Raw genomic sequence first — 7,718 nt, 5'->3', positions numbered from 1 at the left:
CTCCCTAGAGAACAAGGTGACTTATCAATATATTCTCCTGTATTTAACCCCTCAAAATGAAATTCTAATTAGCTGCTAATGTGGCTATCATAAAGAAAATACTAATGCCATGATCTGGACTAGACTGCCGAATCGAGGCAATGGTAAGAATCTCTGGATTAACTATATAATGTTAGCTAAATTTAGTAATGAATAAGTTGGTTACATTTCTTTAAATTGACAATTCTGTTAACTGTCTTGTGCAAGTTTTAAATTGACACAATACCTCTTAGCAAAGGTGTCAACTTGAGATGATATGCAGGAGCTTGCCGGGATTTGTAGTCTTGCATGATGTCTACTTTGATGCTAATTAGCATTTTCAAATCTCAGAATAAATAGACCCGAATATATTGATAAATCACCTTGTCCGAGAGAGATTTACATGGTTATCAAAACTTCACAGGGGTAAGCCTACACAAAATGGGTATTATGACACCTCCACTGTGGGGCTCTATGAAACAGCTTACTAAAATAAGTTTCTCGGATATACGTACAGAATAATACGAAATGCTCTGAGAACACGTTGGATGTCCGCAAAGCATTGATGAAGAAGCTTCAGTATCTAGCTACACTGGGGCGGCCAACCCTGCTATCAACCCCGAAACACATCCCCGCTACTTGTTAATTCCAAGAAAGTAGCATACTTTCATGCATTTACACAGAGCATAAAGAGAAATTGCACTACAAAGACAAAAAAAAAATTCGAGCGGACACCAGAGGCAACTTTCGCTACAAAGTCAAAAGCAGCGAGCATAACGATGCAGGAACAGGTCGGAGATCTGCAAAGATGTTGTGTTTTGCACCCTTTTCAGAGATAACAATGTGATTAGTAAAAAAAAAAAAAATATCCTTTACCTGATCATATCGAGGTCTTCCAAGCTGGAACGCAGGACAGGCTGCATATTGCGCCATGACAGCGAATCAGTTTATTTATTAATGAAGTGAATCATGAAACTGGATTTTTAAGTAGTGAACTAGCTATACTCCCAGTGAAACGGTTGTCACTAGTTACTACAACCACAAAGTCATAAACCCCGCCTATTTCTACAAATTCTCTTCTTAAAATGGGATTTTAAACCTAAACTTAACCACACTGCTAACCTTATGCCTAACCTTCAATTAAGACCAAAAGCAATTTTTTGTTTTCATTCGTTTTTACAATATAGTACTTTGTGACTGTGGAAACCCAGTGAAACGAGTGAAGCGATGAATCGCGATGTTACATGGGAGATGTAGTTTCTGTCATGTCGCGTTACACAGCGAAAGTCAGTCAAGATGACTACACATCCCAAAGGACTGATCAGCTGAGGGGTTGCATAATAGTTCTTGTGGTGTGGTCATTCATATATGTTGCATAGATTCTCAGAGGAACCCCTGTTGACCCAATTTTACTTGCACAGTGTTGCACTGTCTGTACCACAGGAGGTTGGTGGCACCTTAATTGGGGAGGACTGGCTTGTGGTAATTGCTGGAGCAGAATCAGTGGAATGGTATCAAATACATCAAACACATGGTTTCAATGTATTTGATGCCATTCCATTCCCTCCTTTCCGGCCATTATTATGTGATGTCCTCCCCTCAAGATACTCCTGTGGCTACACGATTTAGCGACACAATGAGCCTATGAGCCTAGGAGATGGCAGAACACAGCATTATTCACAACACCCAATGACATTCTTGTAATGAACGTGCTTGTGTAAAGGACCTCACGCTGCATGCTTAGCCAGTACCACTTCCTTGTGATTCGGCCCATACCTGGCGTGAAGCTGATCAAACAATGTTTGAAAAGGGTCCAAATCCAAATGCTGTAGGCTTACTGTACAGTAGGTTAGGGTTACCTCTATTCTGATTTAAGTTTTGCCAGAAATGTTTGACTTAAACCTTTGAGCTTCTGTAATGTGGAAATGTGAATCAAGCCTTGTTATAAAGTTACTAAAAAGACAAGCCATGCATTTTTACATTGGAAAGCTACTCATTCAAAGCTACTTATTCAATGTGTAAACTGATACTAACCTGATATTAGATCATGTGTAACCTTTTATTATTCAGCTGTTCACATCTAAGTAGCTTTTATACTGTGAGACATACATCAATTCAAATCAAACTTTATCTGTCACATGCGCCGAATACAACAAGTGTAGACCTTACCGTGAAATGCTTACTTACACGCCCTTAACAAACAATGCAGTTCAAGAAAGAGTTAAGAAAATATTTACCAAATAAACGAAAGTAAACAATTATAAAAAGTAACACAATAAAATAATAGTAGCAGCAGTGTAAAAACAAATGGGGGTGGGGGGGTCAATGTAAATAGTCAGGGTGGCCATTTGATTAATTGTTCGGCAGTCTTATGGCTTGGGGATAGAAGCTGTTAAGGAGCCTTTTGGTCCTAGACTTGGTGCTCCAGTAGCGTTTGCTGTGCGGTAGCAGAGAGAACAGTCTATGACTGGGTGACTGGAGTCTTTAACAATTTTTTGGGGCTTTCCTCTGACACCACCTGGTATAGAGGTTCAGGATGGCAGTAAGCTTGGCCCCAGTGATGTACTGGGGCCTACGCACTACCCTCTATAGCGCCTTACGGTCAAATGCAAAGCAGTTGCCATATCAGGCGGTGATGCAACCGTTCCGGATGCTCTCGATGGTGCAGCTGTAGAACTTTTTGAGGATCTGGGGACCCATGCCAAATCTTTTCAGTCTTCCGAGGGGGAAAAGGTGCTGTTGTGCCCTCTTCACGACTGTCTTGGTGTGTTTGAACCATGATAGTTCGTTGGTGATGTGGACACCAAGGAACTTGAAACTCTCGACCCGCTCCACTACAGCCTTGTCGATGTTAATGGTGGCCTGTTCGGCCTGCCTTTCCTGTTGTCCACGATCTGCTCCTTTGTCTTGCTCACATTAAAGGAGAGGTTGTTGATCTGGCACCATACTGCCAGGTCTCTGACCTCCTCCCTATAGGCTGTCTTATCGTTGTTGGTAATCAGGCTTACCACTGTTGTGTCGTCAGCAAACTTCATGATGGTGTTGGAGTCGTGTTTGGCCATGCAGTCGTGGGTGAACATGGGGGGACCGGAAGGGACCAAGCACGCACCCCTGAGGGGCCCCAGTGTTGAGGATCAGCGTGGCAGACGTGTTATTGCCTACCCTTACCACCTGGGGAGGACCGTCAGGAAATCCAGGAACCAGTTGCAGAGGAAGGTGTTTAGTCCCAGGGTCCTTAGCTTAGTGATGACCTTTGTGGGCATTATGGTGTTGAACGCTAAGCTGTAGTCAATGAATAGCATTCTCACATACAGTGGGGCAAAAAAGTATTTAGTCAGCCATCAATTGTGCAAGTTCTCCCACTTAAAAAGATGAGAGAGGCCTGTAATTTTCATCATAGGTACACTTCAACTATGACGGACAAAATGAGAAAAGAAATTCCAGAAAATCACATTGTAGGATTTTTAATTTATTTATTTGCAGACAAAATTTCTCATTTTGTCTGTCATAGTTGAAGTGTACCTATGATGAAAATTACAGGCCTCTCTCATCTTTTTAAGTGGGAGAACTTGCACAATTGATGGCTGACTAAATACTTTTTTGCCCCACTGTAGGTGTTCCTTTTGTCCAGGTGGGAAAGGACAGTATGGAGTGCGATTGAGATTGCGTCATCTGTGGGTCTTTTGGGACGGTATGCAAATTGAAGTGGGTCTAGGGTATCCAGGATGATGCTGTTGATGTGAGCCATGACCAGCCTTTCAAAGCACTTCATGGCTACCAGCATGAGTGCTATGGGGCGGTAATCATTTAGGCAGGTTACCTTCGCTTCCTTGGGCACAGGGACTATGCTGGTCTGCTTGAAACATGTAGGTATTAGACTCGGTCAGGGAGAGGTTGAAAATGTCAGTGAAGACACTTGCCAGTTGGTCCGCGCATGCTATGAGTACACGTCCTGGTAATCTGTCTGGCCACGCGGATTTGTGAATGTTGACCTGTTTAAAGGTCTTGCTCACATCGGCTACTGAGAGCGTTATCACACAGTCGTCCGGAACAGCTGGTGCTCTCATGCATGCTTCAGTGTTGCTTGCCTCGAAGCGAGCATAAAAGGCATTTAGCTCGTCCAGTAGGCTCTCGTCACTGGACAGCTCACGGCTGGGTTTCACTTTGTAGTCTGTAATAGTTTTTATAGCCCTTCCACATCCAACGAACATCAGAGCCGGTGTAGTAGGATTCAATCTTAATCCTGTATTGACGCTTTGCCTGTCTGATGGTTCGTTTGAGGGAGTGGGATTTCTTATAAGCGTCCGGATTAGTGTCCCACTCCTTGAAAGCGGCAGCTCTAGACTTTAGCTCGATGCAGATGTTGCCTGTAATCCATGGCTTCTGGTTGGGATATGTATATACGGTCACTGTGGGGACGACGTTGTCGATGCACTTATTGATGAAGTCGATGACTAAGGTGGTATACTCCTCAATGCCATTGGATGAATCCCGGAACATATTCCAGTCTGTGCTAGCAAAACAGTCCTGTAGTGTAGCATCCGCATCAGCTGACCACTTCCGTATTGAGCGAGTCACTGGTACTTCCTGCTTTAGTTTTTGCTTGTAAGCAGGAACCAGGAGGATAGATTTATGGTCAGATTTGCCAAATGGAGGGCGAGGGAGAGCTTTGTATGCGTCTTTGTGTGTGGTCTAGGATTTTCTTTCCTCTGGTTGCACATGTGACGTGCTGGTAGAAATTAGGTAAAATGGATTTAAGTTTGCCTGCATTAAAGTCCCCGGGCCACTAAGAGCGCCGCTTCTGGTTTGCTTATGGCCTTATACAGCTCGTTGAGTGCGGTCTTAGTGCCAGCATCGGTTAGTGGTGGTAAAGAGACGGCTATGAATAATATAGATGAGAACTCTCTTGGTAGATAGTGTGGTCTACAGCTTATAATAAGGTACTCTACCTCAGGCGAGCAATATCTGGAGACTTCTTTAATATTAGACATCGCGCACCAGCTGTTATTGATACACCCCTGCCCCTCTTCTTACCAGACGTAGCTTCTCTGTCCTACTGATGCATATATATATATATACTGAAAAGTGATTCTAAATTAAAAATACAACAAAAAAATAGCTTTGGAAATGTATTATAATTTATCTCACGCTTTGAAAAGTAGTGCTTTTATTTTTCGAATTAGTACATTGTATAGTCAGCGCGTTAACCTTTTCAACTGTGCTCCAAATCGTTTTGAAGTCGGAGCATCTGCGCCCTCAATTTAACATCATCCCGATCGGAACCTCTATCGTTGTCCTGTCTTGCCACAGCACTGTGAACCGCAGCACATTTAGAATATGAATGGTCTAGTTATGTAAGGGATCAAGGGGATTGGATGCATGTTTTAAAGAAACGCCCCTCAAGATTAGAGTAAAAAGAGCAGCGCGAAAGCGCTGTTTAATGTACAATGTTGTCAACAAAAGTAGGTTACTCTTACTCCCGTCCCTATTGCTGAATGCAGCCTTTTGACAGCATGTACTGAAATCGATTGAATTCACACTTGCATTAGTCCCCTCGTTTGGTGATTGGCATTTAGGATAAAAGATAATTCATGCTTGATCTGAAAGTGTGGTCTGAGGCTCCGTATGGAGGGTGTGACGCAATCGCGAAGCCCTCCATAGGCAGGCGGTCCCCGTGGCCTCCCAAATTTTGGAACAATGCGGAGGGCTCCTTATAGCGTAGTATGTTTTAGCATGGAAGTTTGGTAGGGTGACCGGATTTGTAACTATGAAAATAATTTGGCAAACAGACTGTGAACCGAAAATGTATGTTTGATTCTAGAGGGGGGACAATAAATAATTTGGTTAGGGTGTAGGCGCAGATATGTCATCTTGTCTTCGGGAGATTTTATTATCTATTTACATGATTTAGTCTGATCAGTGGAACAAGTCTTAACAATGGGATAAAATATAGGGTCATTAGCGTGCTTGTTAGCAAGAACACTACTGTTATTCCCCACACTTATTTTAGTATTCCACTTTTTCACATTTTTTGTCAGTGTAATCACATATTTTAAATCTGTTATCACTACTTGTGTCTTTTGAAAATGAATTATATGAGGTTATGTATTATTGCAGCCATTAATGGACCGTTTTGAATATGTCATACCAATAAGCATTGAATATTAAATGCTCCTGGAATCAAATGTAATTTTTTACATTTTTGTATTATGCACATGCTAGGCAGAAATGGTAGGGGGACTCACAACTCAAACACATCATATTTTGTCTATGTAGAGTAAAATAATGGCAAGAATTTTCAACTAGTAGGCATAAACCACCTGAATATTGATATTCATTAAATGTTTCTTGAAGGTTGGGTGATTGAGAAATGAATTGTTATAACAAAAATATTTTCAAACACCAAGCATGTGGGAAACATAGAAGTGGTGGCCAACCTTCCTGGAAATTGAGCAGGATTTCTTCACCCAAATGACAAATAGAAAATGTTTGTGTCCTTACCTTGAAAGCAGTCTATGGACAAGCAGAATGCCATCAACATTAACCTTTCCTGTGCAGAACCTTGTAGTGGTAACACCCCCCAGCACGTGTCTCATACAACTTTCCACCTGAGAACAGGGATCAATCCCTGCTTCTAACCTTCCCACTGTTTCTAGAATTTAAAGTGTAAAACCACCTAAAAATATATTTAAAAAAATATTAGCATACTTTCAATTTAGTAAGCAACAAAGTCATCGAATTATGAGTGTTCATTTAATGTTCTAAGCATCCTAAATACACCTGACATGTGGTTTTTATTAGAACATTTTCCACCCTGGTCATAGGCCTAAGCCGTGTCAAAATATGTGGAAATTAGTTTTTTAAACAGTAACATTTTCCTGGGGGAGGACACCCAGTCCCCCATCTAGGGGTTGTGCCAGGGGGCAATGAAATTCACATAGCAAATCTCACTCCAAGCTTTCTTCAAAGGTTGGCAGACCTGCATCTATTGTTATCTCTAAAGTTTTGGCATATTCCATAAATTGAGGCAGCGATAAGTAAGGAAACCGCTCAGGGATTTCACAATGAGGCCAATGGTGACTTTTAAACAGTTAAGAGGTTTTAATGACTGTGATAGGAGAAAACTGAGGATGGATCAACAACATTGTAGTTACTCCACAATGCTAACCTAATTGACAGAGTGAAAAGAAGGAAGCTGTACATTATAGAAATATTCAAAAACATGCATCCTGTTTGCAATAAGGCACTAAAGTAAAACTGCAAAAACATGTGGCAAAGAAATTAACTTTGTCCTGAATACAAAGCATTATTTTTGGGGCAAATCCAACACATCACTGAGTACCACTCTTCATATTGTCAAGCATGGTGGTGGCTGCATCATGTTATGGGTATGCTTCTCATCGGCAAATACTAGGGAGTTTTTAGGATAAAAATAAATGGAATAGAGCTAAGCACAGGCAAAATCCTAGAAGTAAACCTGGTTCCGTCTGCTTTCCAACAGAGACTGGGAGACAAATTTGCCTTGCAGCAGGACAATAACCTAAAACACAAGGACAAATGTACACTGCATTTGCTTACCAAGACAACATTGAATGTTCCTGTGTGGCCTTATTACAGTTTTGACTTAAATTAGCTTGAAATCTATGGCAAGAGTTGAAAATGTCTGTCTAGCAATGATAAACAACCAACTTGACAGAGCT

This window comes from Salvelinus namaycush, chromosome 5 (assembly GCF_016432855.1).
Source record: "Salvelinus namaycush isolate Seneca chromosome 5, SaNama_1.0, whole genome shotgun sequence".
Classification (NCBI taxonomy): Eukaryota; Metazoa; Chordata; class Actinopteri; order Salmoniformes; family Salmonidae; genus Salvelinus; species Salvelinus namaycush.
This window is presented reverse-complemented; position numbering follows the sequence as displayed.